Source organism: Ictidomys tridecemlineatus, chromosome 5 (assembly GCF_052094955.1).
Source record: "Ictidomys tridecemlineatus isolate mIctTri1 chromosome 5, mIctTri1.hap1, whole genome shotgun sequence".
Lineage (NCBI taxonomy): Eukaryota > Metazoa > Chordata > Mammalia > Rodentia > Sciuridae > Ictidomys > Ictidomys tridecemlineatus.
Genome location: NC_135481.1, coordinates 9462239 through 9486917, shown reverse-complemented (window position 1 = coordinate 9486917; position 24679 = coordinate 9462239). Strand labels below are relative to the sequence as shown.

Genomic DNA, 24679 nt, shown 5'->3' with positions numbered 1-24679 from the left:
TACAAAAGAATTTAAATGGCTAATTTTAAAATACTCAGCATCCTAAGTCATCAGGAAAATGCAAATAAAAGCCACAAATAGATACCACTACACACCTACCAGAATGACTAATATGAAGAGAATGAACAACTATAGCACTTCTTGGCAAGGCTGTGGAGCAACTGAACTCTCAAACACTGCTGATGTGCATGTAAGATTGCACAACCCTAGAGACCTGTTTAGCATCTGAGCATGAAGTTAAACATACATCTGCCGCCTTATCACTTAGCAAATCTGTTCCTAGGTATGTATCCAAGGGCAATGAAGGTGTAGGTTCTCAGAATATTCATCTTCAGGACCACAAGGAAAAAAAAAGAATGACCATAGAAAATCTATTCATAATGGCCAAAAATGACAACCAAAATGTCTATCATTAGGAGAATAAACAGAATATGTTATATTCATATAATGGTGTACTACTTAGCAAGTGATAAGAACAAACTGCTACAGATGCATAAATAACGTCAATGAGTCACAAACTTGTTAATTTTGAGTGAAAGAAGCTGGATGTAGAGTTCATACTATATATCATTTTTATGAAGTTCAAGAACAGGTAAAACTAGTAGATAGTTATGAAAGTTAGAATCATGGTTAGCTCTGGGTGGAGAAAATTGAGTGGGTAAAGGTAGAAGAGAACTTCCTGATATGATGGAAATGGTCTATATCTTGAGCTGAGTGTCAATAACATGGTGTGCACAAATGATAAAATTTACTGTAACACACTCAGTATTTGTGTACTTAGCAAAATTGAGAGATAGAAATTTAATATCCAATAAATAAACATCTAATGACTTTATAAACATCATGAAGTCAGAAAATGCAATTTAAAATTTATGATAGCAACAAAAAATAAAGGTATGATTCATGTGAATTAATTTAATAAAAGTTGTTCAAGACTTTCAGCCAGGCACTGTTGGTGCATGTCTCTAACCGCAGTGACTCAAGAGGCTGAGGCATGAGGATTACAAGTTCAAAACCATCCTCAGCAATTTAGTGTGGTCCTAAGCAACTCAGTGAGACCCTGTCTCAAAATAAAACATAAAAAAGGCTGGGGATGTGACTCAGTGGTTAAGCGCCCCTGGGTTCAATTCTTGGTACCAAAAATAAATAAATAAATAAATAAATAAATAAAATTTAATAAATAAAAATAAAAAAGGGCTGGAGGTGTAGCTCAGTAATAGAATGCTTGTCTAACATGTGCAAGGGCCTGGGTTCAACCCCTAGTACTGGTGGGGGAAGTATAGGGAAGAGGAGAAAGAAAAAATGTTAAAAAAATTTTACAGGAGAAAACACAAATGACCTGTTAAATATATTAAAATATACCCAACATCATTAATAAAAAGAGAAAGACAAATAAAACCACAAGTTGCCATTTCATATCTACTAGCTTGGAAAAAATTAGGAGACAACATGTTAGTGAAATGTTACTACTAAACGACATTAGAACTAGAAGTTAGTAAACTACACTTTAGAGAAGACTTTTGCATTATTTTGTTCTTATGCCCTGTGACCAATAATTCTACTCCTGGAAACATGGTCAGAATATATAGAGACATTTATAATAGCAAAAAAAAAAAAAAAAAAAAAACAAAGAAAGAAAAAAAGAAAAAAGAAAGAAAGAAAACAGCTAAATGTCTATTAAAATAGAATAATGAATTGTTATTCAGTCATACAGTAGAATACTATTCTGTAGTGAAATAGAAAACCACAGCTCCAGGTCTGGGGTTATGGCTCAGTTGGTAGAACACTTGCCTAGCATGTGTGAGGCACTGAATTTGATCCTCAGAACTACAAAAAAGTAAAATAAAGGTATTGGGTTCATTTACTATAAAAACATTTAAAAAAATAAACAAACCACAGTTCCATGCATCAACATGGATGCAGCTGATTATGTTTTCCAAAGATGACCACTACAATATATCCCATTTCAGATGGTCTTGTCACTTTTTTTTTTTTTCCTGTTCTTTTTCTCAGTACTTGGGATCAAATCCAGGGGGCACTCTACCACTGAACCAAATCTCCAGCCCTTTAAAAAATTTTTCATTTTGAGGGGCTGGGGATGTGGCTCAAGTGGTAGCGCGCATGCGCGCGGCCCAGGTTCGATCCTCAGCACCACATACAAAAAAAGATGTTGTGTCTGCCAAAAACTAAAAATTAAATATTAAAATTCTCTCTCTCTCTCTCTCTCTGTCTCTCTCTTTAAAAAAAAATTTTTTTTTTTTCATTTTGAGACAAGGTCTCACTAAATTGCTGAGGCTGGCCTCAAACAACAGCCTCCTGAATAGCTGGAATTACATGTGTGGAGATTCTGGATCTGATTTAACCTTCTCTTAGCTGGCTCCCTCTGACACTGCTCCAGCACAAGGCGAAGGGGTCACTTCATTACTGTGAGTGAGAAGGGGAAGGGGTCATTTCATTACATTCAGTACCCCACTCAATGGTACTGCATCCGTTGACACTTTCTTTCTTATCTCCTTCCTTTGGATTGGACACAGGACCTCATGCATACTAGGCAAGCTCTCTACCACTGAGCTACATCTAGGCATACAGACCCTTAGAAGCACTGATCTCTGCGGGGAGGGGATGGCCTTGAGGCTTCCAAAAGCCCTCCACTGGCTGGGAGGGGAGCAAGGTCTCCTTGCTGTTCTCTGCTAGATTCTCATGTACACCATGCTATTCAGAATGCTTCTTCTGTGGAGAGAGAGGATGATTTGGGAGGAGATGCTGGAGGCTTCAGAGAATGTTTATTTTTTTCTTGAGTGATAGGTATGCAAGTGTTAGTTTTATTCTTATTATTTAAACTATATGTACAAGAGATACTCTTCTATATTTGACATATTACAGTATTAAATAGAAAACTCAACTACAACAAAATAGAACTTAGAATATTAATAAAGTAGTTGAGTTCCTCAAATAACAAATAGATAACTGTGTGTGGTGGCACACACCTGCAATCCAAGTTACTGGGGAGGCTGAAGCAGAAGATTCACAAATTCAAGGTCAGCCTGTGCCTAAGTCCAGCTGGGCAAAATAACCGGGAGGTTACAAGCAACTTGAAAGTTGAAGTGGGCACTGCTTTATTACGGAACAACAGTGGTGTATATACCTAACTGATTACACACAGCTTGACTCATAGCATCATCCAGATACAGCAATCAACCAATAAGGAATCCTAACCATCTTAATGGCTCGGTGGCGTTGCCTCACAAACCACTCCTCCTGGCAAATTGCCAGGCACCATCTTGACTTGATTGCGACCCCCAACAAGCCTGGGCAATTTATGCAAGACTCTGTCTCAAAATAAAATTTATAAAGGGCTAGGCGTGTAGCTAAGGGCCACAAAACAAACAAACAAACAACAACAACAAAAAAAAAACAATAGCCTGCCGGGTTTCTGATCTTGCGACTGACTAAAAGGCTCAGGGGACACTCCAGTTAAACTGGGCTAATTGGACTGCAGGAAATAACCACACAAGAGACACAAATACCTTTTTGTTTGGGGTCGCTGTGACGGCTCCTCTGACCTTAAGTTTCCGCAGAAAGAGAGAGAGAGCACGGGAGATTGAGACCCATTTTATTGAGGAGAAGTTATTTAAATGAGTCAAGGGGTCAGGTTTCAGGGGGCTGAGTCTATCTTCATGATGTCCACTGTCAGCAGGTTGACTGACACCTGGGTAGGCCACACCCAAGGGCACAGTAAGAGAAGGGGACACAACAAGGCACGTCCATGGAAGATTCTATCCTAAACGGGGCAAGGGGTTATATTACAAAGGAACTGGTGCTTCACCCATGGGGCTGTAGCAAGACACACCCATGCAGAAGACACTGACCCTCGGACCCAAAAAGGGTGGGGAAAGCTCTGCCACATTTCTGCGACTGAGTGCCTCAGCACCGAGCCATGGAGTGTGACTCAGTCACATGTAAGGATGGTCTCCCACAATAGCCACCATGTATAGTATTAAGCATTATTTTTATGTTGGGCCTTGTGCTAAGCACTTCCATTTATCATCTTATTTACTCCTATAATACTTAAGGGGTAGATATTAACCCATTTTTCAGATGAAGAAGTTCGGGTCCAAAGAAGTTAATTCACTTTCTCAGAATCAGGAATTAGTATGTGGCAGTGATGGTTTTGGGGCCTAGGCCTGTCTGCAGAGCCCAATCTCTTCAACTCAACATCTAGCCTTCTGGATGAGGTTGAAACCAATGACCATTTATTGTAATCATCACATGCCAGGCACCAGCCACATGGTACAATCTGGCAGAGAACATAGGACTCAGACAGGAAGGTAATATCCTTTGGGAAAACCTATAGTCAACATGAATACAACTGGTAGCTATATCCAAACTGTCAGGATTCACCCAGGTGAGCAGGGCTCTGGACTAACAGTCAGGTAAGAGTGATGGCTGAGGCCTGTCAAACCATATGGTGTCTTGCCTTCTGTTAGAGTAAAGGATATCAAGAGTGAGACAGGAGCTGTTGGAGCTGGAGGGATGGAATGGCCTCTGGAGAAGGAGGAAAACATCAGAGCTAGCAACTGAGGCAGGGGCCAGAACCCTGGTCACAGAAAGTGGGGCCTACCCTATGCCACCACTTTCTCTGTGGCATAGAAGTTGAGTCATGATGTATTGAGGTTTATAACTCATGAACTGTGACCTTCTCAGGGAGCTGTAGGCCCCGCCCTACACAGCCTGTCCAACAATGGGTGACAAACACCTGCCTATCCCCTATAGGGACTCAGAAGCCCACGTGGTCACTATGCAGGGAATGGTGGCAAAGCCAATAAGATGGGGTTTCCTAGGAGGGATTGTCAACTCCTACTGCAGAGCTGCAAACCTGGGCTGGGAATCCCGAGTGGCCTGTAGCTCACAGGCAAACTCAGAATATTTAAGACCTCAGATTCAAGCTTCATCCCCACTGCTGAGAGCCTGAGTAGGATGTGGGAGCATGGTCAGGCACACTTGCATTCCCTTTCAGACACCAAAACCCTGGGAGGGCAGGAGCAAAGCAGAGAAAGTGATCAGGATGGCAGGAGGCCCATACTTTTTCCTTCCTGGATGCTAAAAGGGAGCCCCAGCATGTCCAGAGATGGGAAAGGGCAATACCACAAGTGGTAGTGGCCTGTAATGTGGTCTGGCTATGGACGCTGGCCCAAATAGATGGTGCCTTTGAAATTTATTATAAAATGTTCCACTTTTCTCTTTAAAGCTGTTTTTTCTCCTCCTCTGTCTCCTGCTCCTCCTCCTCTTTTTTTTTTTTTTTTTTTGTTGATGTTGTGGTTGTTTTACTTTTTTTTTTTTTGGTACCAGGGATTGCCCATGGGCCACATCCTCAGCCCTTTTTAATGTTTTATTTTGAGACAGAGTCTTGCTGAGTTGCTGAGCCTGGCTTTGAACTTGTGATCCTTCTGCCTCAGCCTCCCAGCCGCTGGGATTACAGGCATGCACCACTGCACCCAGCTCATAATGCTTTTTTTTTTTTTTTAAAGACTTTAAATTAGGGATGAGATTGTGACTTAGTGGTAGAACTCTTGCCTAGCATGCATGAGGCATTGGGTTCCATCGTCAGCATCACATAAAAATAAAATAAAGATATTGTGTCCACCTAAAACAAAAAAATAAGTATTAAAAAATTTTAAATTAATTAATCATTTAAATTGTCTCCATTTCTATGTTTTTATTGGTGCATTATACATAATAATGAGAATGCATACAATATTACAATATATATAATTTGGTCAATATTGTTTCCCAGTATTTTCCCTCTTCCTCTCCTCCTCTACTTCTTGTCTTCAGATCTGTATTTCTAATTTTAATGGGTCCTTATCAGTTTTCTTTAGATAAGAGTTTACATAATATATTGCTTTCTAGACTTTTGCCTTCACCTCTTTATATCCCATTTAAATTATGCCTTGGGACACAGCAGGGTTTGATTTGTTTTATAACTTGTCTGATGATATTTGTGTTTTAATTGGTGTATTTATGGTATGTACATTAATTGCAATTACTGATATAGTTGGGTTTATTTGCTCTTTGTTTTCTGTTTATCTTTTTTATTCCCTTATTCCTCCTTTTACACCTTCCTTTGGATTAGTCAAGGGTATACACACACACACACACACACACACACACACACACACACACTCACACACACACACAGACTAACACACATCAGGGATTGAACCCAGGGGCACTTAACCACTGAGCTACATCCCCAGCCTTTTTATTTTTTATTTTGAGACAGGGTCTCACTAAGTTGCTTAGAGCCTTGCTAAATTGTTGAATCTGACCTTGAACTTGGGATCCTCCTGCCTCAAGCCTCCCAAGGCCCTATGATTACAGGTGTATGCCACCACACCCAGCTCAATCAAGTATATTTTTAAAACATTATTTCATTTTGTGCTACCATTAACATGTTAGAGGAAAGTGCTATAACCATGATCATGGCTTTTTTGTTTTATTTTGACTGGACTTGAGCTTGTGATCCTCCAGCCTCAGCTTCCTAAGTCACTGGGATTATAAAAATACCACATCCAGTACTTTTGTTGTTGTTTAAAATTCATAATTAGACACATTTTAAAAAAATTTTTGTTGTACTTCTCCTGAAAATATTTTTAATCTTTTCACAATATCTTTCTTTATTTATTTTTTAATAAAGAGAGAGAGAGAGAGAGAGAGAGAATTTTAATATTTATTTTTTTTTTAGTTCTCGGCAGACACAACATGTTTGTTTGTATGTGGTGCTGAGGATCGAACCTGGGCGGCATGCATGCCAGGCCAATGCATGCCAGGCCAGCGGTCTACAGCTTGAGCCACATCCCCAGCCCATAATTAGATACATTTTTAAATTTTGCAACACCCTTCATTCTGCCTGCAGTTCCATCAGGGACCATTTTCCTTCACCTGAAGAATTCCCTAAGTATTTCTTGCAGTGCAGATGTGTACTAGTAAACAAATCAAATTCTTAGTTTTTGTCTGTCTGAAAATATGTTTATCTTACCTTCATTTTTGAAAGATTTTTTGCTGTTATAAAGATATAAATGTAAATTGGTAAGATTTTTCTTTTTTTTATTTAGCACTTTAAAGAATTATTTCATTGTCTTCTGGCTTCTGGCTTCTTCATGTGGCTGTAGTCAGCCACATGGATTGTATTGTTTCTTCTCTCTGAATCTCTCTTTCTCCTGGGTACTGGGAATTGAACCCAGGATGCTCTACCTATGAACTACATCCTAGCCCTTTTTATGTTTTTATTTTGAGACAGGGTCTCCCTAAATTGCCAAGGCTGGCCTTGAGCTTGTGATCCTCCTGCCTCAGCCTTCCAAGTAGCTGGGATTACAGGCATATGCACACTGCACTCTGCCATTTCTAGTGATTCTATATATCCTTGATTGTAGCTGCATTTTAGAATCTCTGAATTGTATTATCATCCTGAAAGAGTGCTAGGTTTTGTTCTAGTAGGCATTTAAATTGCCAATGGGTCCCCTTCATCTGAGAATACTTGATTTTAGGCTTCACTAGGGTGGGTTATTTTCCCTTTGCCTTTTCTCCTAGGGGAGAGGCTTTATCCTAGTATCCCTGAAGGATTGATTCCAGGACTCCTCAGATACCAAATTTCATGGATGGTCAAATCCCTTGTGTAAGATGGTGCAGTATTTGCATCTAACCTGCACACATCCTCCATGGTACTTTAAATCATCTCTGTATTGCTTATAGATATAAATGCCATGCAAATAGTTATTATATTGTATTGTTTAGGGAATAACGATAGGGAAAATAAATCAGCACATGTTTATTACAGATGCAACCATCAGAGACTTAACTGCATTTGTGATTCAGTTTGTGGTTGAATTTGGGGACGCAGAATCTGCACAAGGAGGCCACCTGCACTCTGAGGGTGCTGCCTTTTTTGAACCCTAACTGAAGCCCTGAGGTCCCCATAAAGACCTCTTCTCTTTTCCTGGGGCTGAACTCCATGTCCCTCTAGCACTCTCCCAAGTCTGTGCCCAGCTCCCAGCTTCTCCATGGTCATTCTCTGCAGGATCTTTCAAAGTCTCACTCTGAACATGTATGGTTAGGAGTCAGCCAAGGAAGCAAGTGGAAACTTCACACAGATTTTTGAATCCTGCTCTCCAAACCAATTGCAGATACCTATTATTTTAGCCAGTGAGACTGTCACTTCCGGCTTATCTACATCCCTGTACCTCTGCTTAGAATCTGGCCTGGGGGAGAGCACTAGTTAAACGTGGGCTCACCTCATGTGTGCTCCTCTCAAGGGTCATGGTGCTGCATTGGCTGCCGTCCAATGCCCACAAACTGTTGCTCTATTTATTTTGCACACTTAGTTGCTCACCATGGAAGGGTAAATCTAAAATCAATGACTCCATCATGGCTGGAATCAAGTTCCTCCCTTAGGGATTCAAGAGGTTGAGGCCAAGTCAAAAGGGTGTGTATCAGGGAGGCCATGAGATGTCTGGACTCTGAGGTCATGCCCAGGGAGCTAAAAGCTGAGGAAATGGAAACAATGAGTTTGCGGAAATTTGAAGAAGAAAAAAGCTGGACAAGGGTGGTGGTGAGAGAAGGGAACAGACCACGAGGGAACTCAGGAAACGCCAACCCTAGGACCACCTACCAGGCCCTGTGTGCCCACTCCATGATGCCCTACACCCAGTAGCACCCTCCAGCCCTAGGGTCCTGCCTGGTCAAGGTACAGATCCGACTTTTGTCTCCCTTACTAACTATAATCTCCCAGATTCCAGGAACCTGGTGGGAGCCAACTATCCCAAAAGACTCAACTTGTCTACAGCCATACCACCCTGAAAGTTTCCAATCTTATCTGATCTTGGAAGCTGAACAGGGTCAGGTCTGGTTAGTACTTCGGTGGGAGTCAAAAAGACTCAACTTGCCAGGCATGGTGGCGCATACCTGTAATCCCAGCGGTTTGGGAGGCTGAGATAGGAGGATCTCAAGTTTAAAACTGGCTCAGCAAAAACTGAGGCACTAAGCAACTCAGTGAGACCTTGTCTCTAAATAAAATATAAAATAGGGCTAGGAATGTGGCTCAGTGGTTGAGTGCCCCTGAATTCAATCCCTAATACCAAAAAAAAAAAAAAAAAAAAGACTCGACTCAACTGCCCATCACCTCAACAACTAAAGAAATCAAGATACAGAGAGATTAGTCGACCTTTTGAGTACCACACAGTAATAAACTGTATAGGCAGGATGAGTACTTAGACAATCTAAACTGGCTCTCCTACCTCCTATGAACAAGCACCATGCCAGTTCCTTCTGAAAGAAGACCCTCTGGATATACCACTCCCCAGAAGCTGCCTCTGAGATGGAACTTCTTGTGTTTCTTCATTCTTGAAAGGCATGGGCTGCCGTGGCCTAGACATGAGAGGGAGAGGTTATAACAGGCAGCTTCAGGCCTGGTTATGGTCCCAGTTTTGTTGATGATCTGCTAGGCAACCCCAAGCAAGTCCTTCCTCAAATACCTGCAAGGCTATTGTGAGTTGCTGATAAACCCACATGGGCAAGAGCCCTGAGGGGCTGCTGATGCCCAGCAGCACAGGGCCTGCCACTGACATTGCCTTGGATGATTCCACAAGGCCATGGTGGGCAGCCAGAAAGCCTCTGGCCTGCAACAAGGAGAGCAGCCTGGCTGGGCAGCAGCAGGCGTATGAAGTGCCAAGCCTCAGGGACCCCAGGGAGGGTGGGGCTCAGTAGGTGACTGGGAAAAGGGAATTGGGAAAAAGACATACTCTTTCAACCTGGGTCTTGCAACCAGAAAGACTGCGAGGGAGACACGGGGAGGAGGACAGGGTCCATGAGAGGACAAGGGTTCATGTCCACCAAGGAGCAGCAGGACCCTGATACTGTTCTCTCTTCTGTTTATTTACATCTTTTGGGGTGCCATTTGTCATTCGAGTGGGGTTTCATTAAAAAACTAAACAAGTAAGAAAACAGGAGAATTTTGGAACCTCCCAGAAGGATGACTCCACAGTGACACTGAGTCTTCACTGCTCTACGCTCCTTCAGTTTTCTTATTGCTTTGTCCAAAGCATTAGACCATCTTTGAGGAAGGTGTAAAAGAAGTCTAAAGGCATTTTCTTTGTTTGTTCTGTTTTGTTTTAAACTCTCATTGTATACAGCTGAGGATTGAAAATTTTTCATTTTCCTACAGATGAAAGAGAAGAAGACTGACAGAGGGAGACATTTCACAATAGGAGGAATCAGGAGACAGATGCAGTGTAACAGCAGACTCTAGACCGTCATGATGATGGTAAAATTATCAGATGAGCAGCATCACACACTGTGAGTCTTCAGATGATGATATCATAGGTGAATTTTATCAAACTCAAGAATTACTCTTGGCCAGGCATGGTGCTCCCACCTGTAATCCCAGTGACCTGGGAGCCTGAGGCAGGAGGATCGCCTTTGAGGCCAGCTTTAGCAACTTAGTGAGACCCTGTTTCAAAATAAAAAAGGAAAAAAGGGCTGGGGATGTAGCTCAGTGGTTGAGATCTTGCCTTCAATCAAGAGGCCCTGGATTATATCCCCAGCACAGTGCGGGGGCAAGAATGAAAGAGAGAGAAAAGCAAGAAGGATAAAGAAATAAATAATAATTATCCCCATTTTTTTTCTACAGGGAATGGTGGGGGAGCAGAGAGGGACGGTCTTTGCCTAAGGTCATCTAGCTCTTGCTCTGTCCTGTTGCACTGAGTCAGCCTTTCCTGTGGCGTATAGTAGGTGCTGCCCCTACAGGGTAGGACCCTGGGCTGGACCTTAGCTGAGGAGGAGTCCAAACCCCCACTCCCCTCCTCAGTGCTTGCTCTTGGCTCAGCTCACCTGTCACCTTTCTTTGGGCCTTGGGCTCCTGAAGTTGTGGTTTTCCTCCAGGTGGTGACTCAGAGCCCATAGCCTGCCCTGCATGCCAACCTCCCCTCCCTTGGGCCTCACTGACTGCCCTGAGCAAGAGGCAGCTGCGCTTCCCCTGAAACGGCAACCACAAACTGCCAAGTGCACTCACCTACCCTCTAACCCCACCCCACCCTTCAGTTGGGGTTGTCCTCACCCCAACTCTGGGCATCAATTAAAAGAGAACAGGGGGGTTTTCATACATCCATGGGCTTGGTGAAGTTTTGTTTTTTTTGTTTTCTGGTACTGAGGATTTACCCCAGTGGTGCTCTACCACTTAGCACTGTCCCCAGTCCTTTTTGTTTTGTTTTGAGACATGGTTTCATTATGTTAGCCAGGCTGGCCTCAAACTTGCAATCTTCTTGCTTCAGCCTCACTAATTGCTAGATTACAAGCATATGCCACGGCACCCTGGTGTTTATGAGCTCAGCCTTCCCAGCATGAGGGTGGAAGATATTCCCATTTCATTGATGGGGAGAGTGAGGCCAACATGTTTTAGGGGCTACTTTCAGAATCATTCATTCATTCATTCACAAGCATTCCTCAAAGCTCTTTGAAACCCAGGATGGTGGACACAGAGACACAATGTCCAGGTGTTCCTCAGGGAAGGACTCATTGTTCTACCTGTGGGAGAGCCACCCTCCAGTATTGTCTCTGCTGCAGGGATTACCTCCAGGGATTGCCCCTGCTCCTTACCAGAGCTCCTGCCCTTCCCTGGATGGCCTATATCCTAGGCCTAATCCAGGTGGGATAGAAAGGCCCGGCTAGGGGCTGGGGATGTGGCTCAAGTGGTAGCATGCTCGCCTAGCATGTGTGAGGCACTGGGTTCGATTCTTAGCACCACATAAAAAACAAAATAAAGATATTGTGTCCACCTAAAACTAAAAAATAAATATTGAAAAAAAAAAAAAAGGCCCGGCTATTTTAGCCCCACGCAGGGTTGAGACAGGCTATTCCTGCTTCAGAGCTCCCATGAGGCAAGCAAGGCTGGGCTGAGCCTGCACCGCAGCTCAGCTTCTCCCTCTGCTCAGTTCTGCCTCTTCCCTTCTCCAGGCTGTGATTATCACAGTTCCCCCCATAACCATCCTGCATGCTACCTCCAAGCCAGAGTCCTCTTCCCAGAGAACCTGCCCTGCAACTCTCGGCTTCCAAAACACTGTCATAGCAGAGAGGCACAGAAACAACCACAGTGGAGAAGAATGGTAACACAGCCCCCAGAGGTCCAAGAAGCAGTTTTCTTGTCTCATTGAGTGCATGGGCCACAGCATTCAGGACTGGGGATCAGCACCAAGGCAAGAGCCCATGTGCCTGTTTCCATCTGAATGCTATAGCCCATCATCCTTGGTTAGAGGAGGAGCAGGCTCTCCCCTTGTCTGCCATGAAGCTCTCATACCCAGATGGCTCCTATAAGCCCCCATGAGACTGGGCCCTCCCCAGTTTCTTCTCTAAATACATACCCTGACTGTGGGTCTAGTTGCCATCTGCATTCTGAGTGACCAAGTGCCATCCAGAGCAGTTGCAGCCCTGGGGTTGCCCAAGAGAGTTGCTCTGGATCTGGAGGGCTCTGAAGGGAGAGCAGATGCTTAGGCTAAGTAAGGAATCCCAAGATTGTGAGGGACACATCTGGGTTCCAAACCCACAAATGGAAACATTTCTAAGACAGCCACCAACCTCCACCCACCGTGGGGCTGACCAGGCAGCAGCTCTATACTAGGTTCTGGATTGTGCTCGCTATGCCTCTGGTGATGAGGAACTCATCACCCTATGCCCCTCCAAGAGGTCCCTGGTTGGATACTTGATAATTAGGGAGATCTTCTTCCCTGGAACCCCAATCCTGTGTGTCCCTGGGCCTTCCCAGGCTCCTCCTCTGGAACTTGGACCCACGGGGCATGCTCCCTTTGTCCAAAGTTGTTTTTGAGCACCAGACATCCACACATGGAGAGATCACCATGGGAACTTACCATGGGGTCTTAGGAAAGTTCCTCTGCCAGGGCCTCAGTTCTCCATCTGTCCAGCTAGGGGGAGGGGGAGGGCTCATCTTTCAGCTTCCTGCCTGCCCTGACATTTGATGGCTTAGCAATAAAGAAATGCCATGATCCTCTGCTTGTCTCTACTGCCCTACTTCACCCTTGTCTTCTCCCCTCCAGGTCACCCAGCCCCAGCACCCTCCATTATCCTCCTGACCTGCCACCTCTCCTGGGCTGATGAGAGGTGAGAAGTGGGCCTTGATTCCCACCTGTCTGGGGAGGCCTGCCTGGAGCAGGTGCTACTCACTGAGCCAGGCAGCGGCTGCAACAAGTCAACATCTGGCAGGACTTGGAAATCATGTTGGAGAAAGCCTGGCCTGGCCAGGAGCAGGAAGGAAGGGTCCAGTGCAGGGAGCAGTCAGTTCAAGGCTGTGCCTTCAAGTTTGGATTGGAGGAGCTTCTCACTTGCGGTAGAGAAGCCAGGACAAGTGCCAGCCATGCAGACTGCTGCATTCTGAGCAAGAGTGACTCATCGCAGACAATCTGCAAAAAGTGCCCATTACTGCAAAAACCCCCACTGGCACCAAGACAGGCAATGGGAGGCAGACAGACTGAGCACAGGTTGTAGCTTTGAGTCTGGTAGAGGATGGAGGGAAACTGTCGGAGAATTTAGCCAGGCCACAGTCATGCCAATTCTGCCCCCAGAGACAGAATTTATGCAGCACTGGGGAGGGACAGTACCCAGTCATCCACATCCTCTGGGCCAGTCCAACCTGTGTTCAAGTTTATATATTATTAAGGGAGTTGGTGGCAAGGGAGTGGGACTCAGTCTACAACCAAGTTTAGCACCTCATCTAGAATAAGGATCAGGGTTCAGTCTGTCACTCAATTAAGCTCACCCTCCAGATGGGATTGAAAGCCAATGCTTGGGTAGCATCATGGTGGGGAGGGGAGGGGATAAAGAGAGATAGGGAAGCATGAGAGCTAAGAAATCCCTGGGTCTGAGGATAGCTGAGGACAGAGAATCAGAAATCCAACTGTACCACTAACTACTTATGTGATTTTGGAGGGTTCTCCCTTTTGGGTGGAAGGGGGGGGTGTCTCTCTTTTCTTGTATATAAAATGGGAATATTTACTCATGTCCTGCCTGATAACAATCATATAACTTCATATTTCACAAAGCACCTTCTCTTTGACCTTCACAAGAACCCTTATCAATACCATCACCCAGGGCCACCTATGAGGGTGAGACTGCATTTCAGGCGATGCCTGAAGAAGTGGACAGGGTTATTTGCTGAATTCTTTGGATTTTTGTTGTTTGTTTGTTTGCTTTTGGTACCAGTGATTGAATGTAGGGGCACTTAACCACTGAGCCACATCCCCAGCCCTTTTTTATATTTTATTTAGAGACAGGATTTCACTGAGTTTCTTAGGGCCTCACTAAGTTGCTGAGGCTGGCTTTGAACTTGCGATCCTCCTGCCTCACCCTCCCTAGTCACTGGGATTACAGGCATGAGCCACTGCACACGGCTATTTGCTGAATTCTTAAAGGGGAATTGCTTCAGCAGATGGAAAAATCTGAAAAGGAAGAACCCTAGAGTTGTCATGGTTTCTCCTCATCTGTCTTTAATTTTTATTTACCAAAGTAATGCAGGCAAATCACTTACAGAGTCTGTGTGCATATGGATTATAGCAAAAATAGCACTCTTCCTCTCTCCCTCCAACCTGCTCTCCCAAAAGCAACTGCTTCAACATCCTTTATTTTTTCTTCTGGTTTTTACCTTCTGCATAAAGCAGTCATCGCTATTACACCTCTCTTGACCTTCCTATGGTGATGGGCAAAGTTCAGTTACACCCTGTCTCCTGCCCTGGCATCAGCATCGTATCTCCACATTTTCTGTTTCTTCTTTAATCATAATAGTGTCCACAGCTAGCCAATTGCTATGCTATGACCACCTTTCCTTTCTTTTTTCAGCTTCTTTTCCCCCTCAGATTTCCTCTTGTCCTTTAATTTCCATCATTTTAACTTTTTCACCTATGGGTTATTTAGAAGTGCCTGGTTTAATTTTTTCTAATTTAATTCAGTTGTGTGGAGGGAACATACTCTGAATGTTTTCACTCTTTAAATTTATGTAGTCTTGGTTAATGGTTTAGTATTTCTGTTGTCCTAGAGAATATCCCATTTTGGCTTGAAAATAATGTATAATCTAGTATTATTGAATTGAATGTTCTTTTTTTAAAAAAAAGATTTCTTTTGAGACAGGATCTTGCTAAATTGCTGAGGCTGGCCTCCAACTTTCGCTCTCTTGCCTCAGCCTCCTGAGCCCCTGAGATTGTAGGCATGTACTACCATGCCTGCCTTGCTCATTTCTTTCTGGGGATTTGAGTTATTTCCTTTCAGCATGAGAAACTTTTAATATTATTTCTAATAGGGTGGACTGCAGATAGTGAATTCTCTGAGGGTTTTAAAATTTGTTTTTAATCTAAAAAAGTCTTTGGTTTTACCTCATTTTTGAAGACTACTTTTGCTGGTATGGAATTAGTGGTTGGGGTAGTGGCCTCACACACCCTGTCCTCTTGTTGCCTCTGAGCTCCGCCATTTTCAGGAGGTCAGCTGTTATTTGTGTTGTTTTCTTCTTTATACACAGGAGTTATTTTTCTCTTCTAGTGATCACTATTTCCAGCTTCAGCAGTTTGATATGATGTATCTTGGTGAGGACCTCTGGCTTTGTCCTACTTGGGGTTTGTTGAGCTTCTTTGATCTGTGATTGATATTGCATGGATTTGGCAGTTTTCAGCCATTATTTCTTCAAACATTTTTTTCTGACCTTTCTTTAACTCCTCTCCTGAGAGTTCCACTACATGTGTGTTCACATGTTGGATGTAGTCCCACAGAATCTCTGAAACTTTGTTCATTTTTCTTCATTATGGCCTTCCTCATGCCTACCCCCCAAGATTACATCATTTCTATCGACCTATTTTTTCTTTTTTTTTCCTTTCTTTTCTTTTTTTTTTTTTTTTTTTGTGATACTGTGGATGGAAACCAGGGACACTACCACTGAGCCACATCCCCAGCCCTTTTTATTTAGTTTTTATTTTGAGACAGAGTTTTGCTAAATTGCCAAGATTGGCCTGGAACTTTCCGTCCTCCTGCCTCAGTCTCCCAAATCCCTGGGATTATGGGTGTGAACCACTGCACCTGGCTCTTATTTTCAAATTCATCATTTTTTCTGCTATCTGAAATCTGTAGTTTAGTCTTTATAACAATCAATTTTTCAGTTTTTATCCTATTAAACTATAAAATCAACATTTCATTTTTAAGTTTCAATTTCTGTATTGAGAGTCACTGTTGAATTGTTGTCATCATATTTTCCTTTAGTTTTTTTAAAAATATATACAGTAGGAGCTTTAGCTTGGTGCTAAATTGGTGCTAAATCTGACATTTGCACCAATCAGTTCTTAACGATTTCTATTTTCCTCAGTGTGGTTCTCATTTCCATGCTTCTTTTCTTACCTTATAATTTTTATTGATCATATTTTATAGTGTATCATCCTTAAAGAAAAAGGGGACAGTAAAACACATGTCCCTGATTGCCACCTTTGTGTCCCCAAAACCTAGCCAAGTTAAGGAAATAGTGAGATGGAGACTGGGCCAGAATGTCCAGACACCTATTATCTTGAAGGACACTGGCTTTCTCTTATGCCTACCAGGAACTAGGGCGAGTTGATGTTATCTGTAGACAGCTACTCCCTCCGTGTACACCAGCTCCTTGGGATGCTGGCCTTATTCACAGAGTAGGCAAGCTAATACTGATGGTGTCACTGCTTCTGCAGCCTAAAATACAAAACTCCTCTCTCTGTGGCAACTGGTGTGCAACTGAGGGCACTGTGGGAAGGATGCTGTCACTCATTCAGCTGGCTGCATGGGACAGAACACCCTGAGTGAGGGAAAGGAGGCACTGCTTGGTGAAGCTCCACAAGGAGCGGGGTGCTACCTGTCCAGCCTGTCGCCACCGAGCTCTTTTTGGAGCAGCCACTGATGTCTTGCAGGTTTTCTCCAATAAATCATATGTCTCACGTGCTGACTCTGGGAACTTTCTTTGGCTTCTTCCACCTACCCCACAGCTCTGGCACAACTGGACTAAGCTGTGGATATGACAATAAAAATTTAAATTATGATTTTATTTTTATTGGGTTTTTTTTTGTTGTTGGTTTTTTTTGTTTGTTTGTTTGTTTTGTAATTGACATGGAGTTAAACTTCAGATCCTGTCTCCTCTGTGACATACTTCCACTGGTATCTTTAATTAGTTTCTTCTTTTTTTTTTCTTTCTATATATATATTTTTTCTGTTTTCTTCACATGTGAGCGCGTGCATGATGCTGGAAAAAAACACAGGGCCTTGTACATGCCAGACCAGCAGCTCTACTGCCGCGGAGCCTCCTCCCTGACCCTTTATTTACATTTTTATCCTAGCTTCCTGGAGATTGCCCTGAGTCGGCATAGATCTGTATTCAGTCAATGATTTGGGAACAGTGTTCTAAATACTTACAGGCATTTGCTTATAAGCTGTCCACTCTCTGCCAGTTGATCTCTGTGTGAGGTGTGGGTTTGCACAAAGTTCATCCAATGTTCAAGGCTCCCTTGGCTGTCACATTCCAAAGGCTCCTGTGTTCCTTTGCACTTGTGTAGTTTCCCAGCCAGCAAATCCCATACAGAGGGCTCATTTAGTCCTTCTATGCCTCTCATTTCTAGGCTGTTCCCAGGGACTTTCTGGCCTGCCCTTTGCCCCAACCACGCTTCAACCACTGAGCCACATCCCCAGTCCTTTTTATGTTTTTATTTTGAGACACAGTCTAAGTTGCTTAGGGCATCACTAAGCTGCTGAGGCTAGTCTTGAACTTGTGATCCTCCTGCTTCAGTCTCCTAAATCACTGGGATTACAGGTGTATGCCACCATGCCCAGCTCCCATTAGTTTCTAACTTTTTTCACCCCAGTTTTGGGGATTGAACCGAGGGGCTTGTGTATACTATGTAACTAAAGCCAAATTTAAAGTTAGGTGGTCAGTGTAGTTAGGTAAATCAGGTCTAATATGGAGTGAAATCTAAAATGGAGGCCATGCTGGGAATGACTCAGGAAAAACACAGGACAATTCATGGAATGTTAATGAAGTCCTGAAAAGGCCCTAGGCCAAAGTCCACCTCAAAGAAGCCTTAACCAAGAGCCCCAACAGATTTGGAGATAGCCCATCCCAGAGAAGTGATAAGCCCATCCCAAAAGGTGATAATTAGGCCCACCTGTGTCCCACCCCTCGGGCCTTCCCACCTACATTCCATCACTGAAAGAACTATAAAAAGGGGAGACAACCGCACTTCCACAGATTCCACCTCTTGGGTCCCCTTCTTCCTCCGGGAGAAGTCTTTTCTGCTGTCCTTTAATAAACTTCTAATTTCTACTCTGACCTTGCCTCTGCGTGCTTCTTTGGTGTTATTCTTCAACATTGGGGAAGCAAGGACTCGTCACCGGTCAACTTCGGTAACATAACTACTCTACCACTGAAGTACATACCCAACCCTTCTAAAAATATTGAGATGGGGTCTCACCGAGGCATCCAAGCTGGCCTCAAACTTATGATTCTCCTGCCTCTGCCTCCTGAGTTGCTGGGATTACAAACACGTGCCACCATGCTGGCTTGTTTTCTACTTCTACTGGTGCTGCTGCTGGCTTAAGTTTTCAGCTTCTACTTCAGTTCAGGTATAGCTTCTTCTTTCATGAATTCACTTCTGGTTTTCACATTGAGCCTCTCTCTTGGTCATTATCAGTGACCAAGCTGGGAGACAATGGGGACAAGACAAGATAAGCCTGCAAAATTCCACTATTTTTGATATCTTGTAGTAGGGGTTCACTTGATGCTTTGACTATATCCCTTGTGGCTTTGAAACTTACATGTTTTTTTCTTTCTTTTTACCAATCTTCTTTTCCCTTCTTTTTTTTTTTTTAATTGATACCATTATCTTTAAAAAAATTTTTTTTTAATATTTATTTTTTAGTTTTTGTCGGACACAAGATCTTTGTTTGTATGTGGTGCTGAGGATCAAACCTGGGCCGCACGCATGCCAGGCGAGTGCACTACCGCTTGAGCCACATCCCCAGCCCTTCCCTAAACTTCTTATCCCTTGATCTTTTCCCTAAAATTCTGTCCTCTGATATTCTTTTTCCTAAACTTTTCCTCCATGATCTTCTTTTCCCTGATCTTCTCCTTCCTGATCCTTTCTCCCTAATCTCACTTTCTCTGAATTACCTCTAGAAAAGCCTCCTGTTCCTATGGATGGGCAGAATCTTGAGGTGTCTCGAGTGGCCAAAAGTCAAGATAACCACTTTCCAGGAGAGCCCTCACTGGGAGAGTTGGTTCAGGGGTACTGGCCAGGTGAGATACAAAGGAGTTGGCACAAGAAAAGACACAGGAAATAACAGAAGCATTTTGTTACTGACAGAGAGAAAAGGTGTGTCCATGAGAACCAATAGAAAGTCTGAAGACAGCAGGGTGCTCAACCAGCAGTGTGTGTGTGTGTGTGTGTGTGTGTGTGTGTGTGTGGTGGGCTAGGCCTGTGGACCAGTGCCTTACTGGCGACCAGGGCATTACTCGTGCAGGTTTCCCACAGGATGTTCCAGTTGGTGGGTTTAGAGCACAGAGCAAATAGGCTCAAGATCTGCAGAATTAACTGTGACAGACATTACCATATCATATCTTAGCAGATCATGCAGTGCTGAGAGCCATAGCCAAGTAGGAATGATGCATGGCATTTTGGGGTTGAAGGGTGACCCTGCTCAGGGATTAGGGTGGCTCCAGGTTTAGGGTGGATCCTGCTGGGAATAGGGCGGCTCCAGGATTAGGGCGTATCCTGCTGCATTAGGCGCCTGCTCTTTGGAGTTCCCTTTGAGTTCTCGTGGGGGTTCCTCAGAGTATTGGTTCGCAGAGCCCGGTGGAGGGAGTGTATCTTTCCCAGGTAGTGTGTGTAGAGTGCCAGTGAGAGTTCGGGAATAAAGAGTTGCTGTTTGAATCTACAAGGCTTTGTGGTGGCTCGGTTATTTTGTGCCCAGCCAGACTGTGGCAATGCGGGGCATCAGAGAGTCAAGTGGGCTCTATTTGCCTGTCCCATGGGGAGGTGGTCACCACAAACAGCTGAATAAGGTAAATAACAGAATGGGCCACACCAAAGACCTGGGCAAAGGCAAAAAAAAAAAAAAAAAAAAACAGGAAATGGTGCCAAAGTGACGAAGCTCTGCTTCTGTGTATGAGAAAGTCCAACTTATATCCAAAATGGATGCTGAGACACCATAAAAGTATACAAATTAACTATAGTCGTTTTTGAAAAGTTTGTCCAGTGTTATACTTTTTTTGTGTGGGGGGAGGGAATATTTGACAACCTCTTCATGCCATCTCTACTGTCACTGCTGCAAGTCCCTGGCCTACAACTATGCTTTTTTTCTTTTTTACAACTTTTGAGAATTCTTTATGTATTGAGATACTAGTCCTTTATTAGATATTTATATTGCCCATATTTTCCCCCAGTCATGGCTTGCCTTTTCATCTACCTAATAACTTAATAGTGTATTTTGAAGAGCAAAACTTTTAACTTTAACTTTTTTTTTTAAACAGGTGATTGAACCCAGAGGCACCTACCCACTGAGCCACATCCCCTGATAACTATCAAAAGGAACTGCCAGAGTAGTTTTTAGCTTAAGGCCTTTATTTCTAACCAACACAGGTAGGCTTAATGTTTGCTAGTATGGTTATCCAGCCCTAAGTAACAGAATTAAAGATTTCTCTATTAGACACAGAGGTCATACTAGTAAAAGGATTTTGCAAGATCAGATGATATTAAATTATTAAACTATATCTTAAGGGAAGGACAACTGTAACCCTAAAAGTTAAATGTTGTGTTTACATCCCTGATATTTCTGGCAATGTGACAAATATCCTTAAAGATTTACATGCTCAGATAGAAGCCATGTCCTCAGTAACTTTGTCATGGAATCAATATCAGCTTCTGGTTCTTGGTACTTCCTGGTGGAAAACATTGTTAGTCTTTGTCTTTGCCATCATACTCATTGGCATATTCCTGTACTATGGCATTTATTGCTGCATCAATATGGTTCCAGTACTAATGAATTCTTGTTTCTCTTATAGACCACCCATCACTCAAATGGCCTTCCAGTCTATTACTTCTCAATCGGACTTCTATCATGGACCACTCGATAGACCTGATTTTTAAAGGGGGACTCCAAACTGCTTGCCCCACACCGTCCCTTTTCAGCCTGAAGAAGCCAAAAAGATCTTCTTCGCCCCCCTTCCTTACAGCAGTAAGGAGTTCCCAAATTAGAGGGGGGAATGAAGCCAGATTTAAAGTTAGGTAGTCAGTGTAGTTAGGTAAATCGGGTCTAATACCGAGTGAAATCTAAAATGGAGGCCATGCTGGGAATGATGCTGGGAAATGCAGGACAACTCATGGAATGTTAATGAAATCCAGGAAAAGGCCCTAGGCCAAAGTCCACCTCAAAGAAGTGTTAATAAACAGCCTACAGCAGATTTGAAGATAGCCCATCCCAAAGAAGTGTTAATGAAGTTCTTCCTGCTCAGACTACTTCTTTGTCCCACCTGTGTCCCACCCCTCGGCCTTCCCACCTACATTCCATCACTGAAAGAACTATAAAAAGGGGAGACAACCGCACTTCCACGGATTCCACCTCTTGGGTCCCCTTCTTCCTCCAGGAGAAGTCTTTTCTGCTGTCCTTTAATAAACTTCTAATTTCTACTCTGACCTTTTCTGCTTCTTTGGTGTTATTCTTCAACATTGGGGAAGCAAGGACTCCTCACAGGTCAACAGCGGTAACAGCTCCATTGAATTAACTTAGCATCTTTGTCAAAAATCAATTTATGGGGGCTGGGGTTGTGGCTCAGTGGTAGAGTGCTCACCTAGCACATGTGAGGCCCTGGGTTCGATCCTTAGCACCACATAAAAATAAATAAATAAATAAAGCTATTGAGTCCAACTACAAATAAAAATAAATATTAAAAAATCTATATGATTGATACATGTGTGATTCTGATTCTGGACTTTCAATTCTGTTCCATTGATTTATGTGTCTATATTTTGTTAACACTATACTGTCTTAAATATTATGTCTCTGTTATAAGAGTAGAAATTAAGTAGTGTGAGTCTTCCAACTTTTTTTTTTTTTCAAAAGTCATTTTGGATATTCTGTTTTCTAAAATATTTTGGAATCAGCTGTATTGGTCGGTATGAAAAATCCTGCTAAGGTTTTGATTGGGGAGAAATGGCCATTTAAGAACACAGATTTTCCTGGCTGGGCGTGGTGGTGCACACTGGTAATCCCAGTGGCTCGGGAGGCTAAGGCAGGAGAATCATGAGTTCAAAGCCAGCTTCAGCAATTTAGCAAGGCCTTAAGCAACTTAGTAAGACCTTGTCTCAAAATAAAACATAATAAAGACTTCTGGTAGGGCTGGGGCTGTGGCTCAGTAGTAGAGCACTTGCCTAGCATGTGAGGCGATGGGTTCTTTATGCCATTGTAAGTGGTATTATTTTTTAATTTTCCATTTTATTTATTATTATCCTCAGCATCACATAAAAAAAATAAATAAAATAAAGGCATTCTGTCCATCTACAACTGCAAAAAAAAAGAAAAAAAGATTTCTGGGAGTGGCCATTTTCATGACTGTGGGTGGTTGGCTTGGTGACCACCAGTATGATTCGGCCCACTGTTGGGGGAACAAAGAAGGTTTGAGCATGGCAGAAGGGAACACCTTGATATCAATGGATTATGACATTTTTGGGAAGGTGTAAGGTATGTTTTTCTGCAAGTACACTCAGGCTGAGGGTACAAAGCTAGGATTGGTAGACTGGGTCCAGAACACTGACCCAGGCACAGTGCAAGGATGATTGCAAGGTCCCATCTCCAAGGTGTTGTATGCATGCAGGGATGGCTTGAGATAAGAGGAAGTCCCACATCATACAGTGACAGAGCAAATTTCAACAATGAGAAAGTCATCTTGAAGTTGGATTACTCTGATTTCCAAGTTGTGAAATAATGGCCTGAATTTCAATTTTCCAAGAAAAACTCAGTTTGGGTTTTATTATTAATAGAGATAGAACTATTCTGTGTTAAATATTAGAATCAGTTATTTTTATGTCAGATATTTAGTACTGCATGTTACATGTGTGATATAATACAACTTTACACAATTCTAACGAACAAAAACACATTAGAAAAAATAAATAAATAAATAAAAAGGGCTGGGGATGTGGTTCCGTGTTTAGGTACCCCTGGGTTTAATCCATGGTACCAAAAAATAAATAAATAAAATACATACAAATTTTCCAATAAATTTTCCAATCCACAAATACTATGTAGATATCTTTTAGTCAATATTTTGTTGTTTTAGCATCTTAAGTGTTTTATTAAATTTGTACAAAGTATTTCATGTTCTTTATGCCATTGTAATTGGTATTTTTTAAATTTTCCATTTTATTTATTATTATTATCTTTTTAAGTCAGTTTTTTTAGTATAGTTATAGATGGACAGAAGGCTTTTATTTTATTTTATTGTTTTGCTTTGTTTTTTCATTTTTATGTGGTGCTAAGAATAAAACCCCAGTGCCTTATGCATGATAGGCAAGTGCTCTGCCACTGAGTTATAGCCCCAGCCCCCTTCTTTATTATTTTTTAGGATTTTTTTTTTAATCGTAGATGGACACAATACCTTTATTTTATTTCTTTGTTTTTATATGGTGCTGAGGATTGAACCCAGGGCCTCACACATGCTAGGCGTGCTCTGCCACTGAGCTATATAACCCCAGTCCCCCATTTTATTTATTTATTTATTTATTTCATTTTTTCATTGTACTGGGAATTGAAACTAGGGCCACATGTATGCTAGGCAAGTGCTCTAACATGGAGCTACACCCTCAGCCTTTTTTATTTTATTTTTGAATTTTTAACACAGGGTCTTACTAAATTGTCCAGGGTTGGACTAAAACTTGAGATCCTCCTGCCACAGCCTTCCAAGTAGCTGGTATTATAGGCATGCAGCTTCATGCCCAGCTAAAATTTTTCATTTTAGTTGTTCATTGCTAATCTGTAGGAATATAATTGATTTGTTTTTCTGTGTTGACCTTGTATCCTGTAAACTTGCTAAGGTTATTTATTATGATAGCTTTTTTTAAGAGTCTTTGTGATTTTCTATGTAGACAATTATATGTTCTGCTAGCAGAAATAGCCTTTCTTTTTCTCTTTCCACTTTTTTAAAATAGTGCATTGTAGTTATGCATAATGATGGGATTTGTTGTTTCATGTTTGTAGGTGTATATATTATACCAATATAATTTGGCCAATATCATTCCCCAGTACTTGCCCCTTCCTTCCTCACATCTTACTGTCTGGTCCCTTTCCTCTACCCATTTCCCTTTGTTTTTCATCAGATCCTTGCCCCCTCCACCTGACACACACCCTTCTTTTCCTTTTTCCTGTCTAGCTTCCATATGAGAGAAAACATACAACTCCTGACCTTTTGAGATTGGCTTATTTTACTTACCATAATAGTCTCTAGATCCATCCATTTTCCTACAAATGACATAATTTTATTTTCTTTGTGACTGAGTTAAACTCCATTGTATATGTATACCACATCTTCTTTATCCATTTATCCATTGGTGGACACTTGGGCTGGCACCATAGTTTG

General features: G+C 42.5%; 1 protein-coding gene and 1 pseudogene across 5 annotated transcripts in view; both read left to right on the top strand.

Annotated features, from left to right (window-relative positions):
• LOC110598451 (phosphopantothenoylcysteine decarboxylase) overlaps positions 1–21740 on the top strand; it is a 74043-nt gene extending 52303 nt beyond the window's left edge. The window contains exons 5-8 of one of the 5 annotated variants that reach the window (XR_013438698.1): positions 10220–10318; positions 13101–13164; positions 20579–20687; positions 21110–21740. The gene's annotated coding sequence lies outside the window, so the exon portion shown is untranslated. Of the gene's footprint in view, positions 1–10219; positions 10378–13100; positions 19346–20578; positions 20688–21109 lie in introns of all 5 variants that reach the window. The other 4 variants (XR_013438697.1, XR_013438696.1, XR_013438695.1 and 1 more) reach the window with 4 other exon arrangements.
• Positions 21741–22649: 909 nt separating this feature from the next.
• On the top strand, positions 22650–23029 carry LOC101972806 (acylphosphatase-1 pseudogene; annotated as a pseudogene).
• Positions 23030–24679: the final 1650 nt, after the last annotated feature.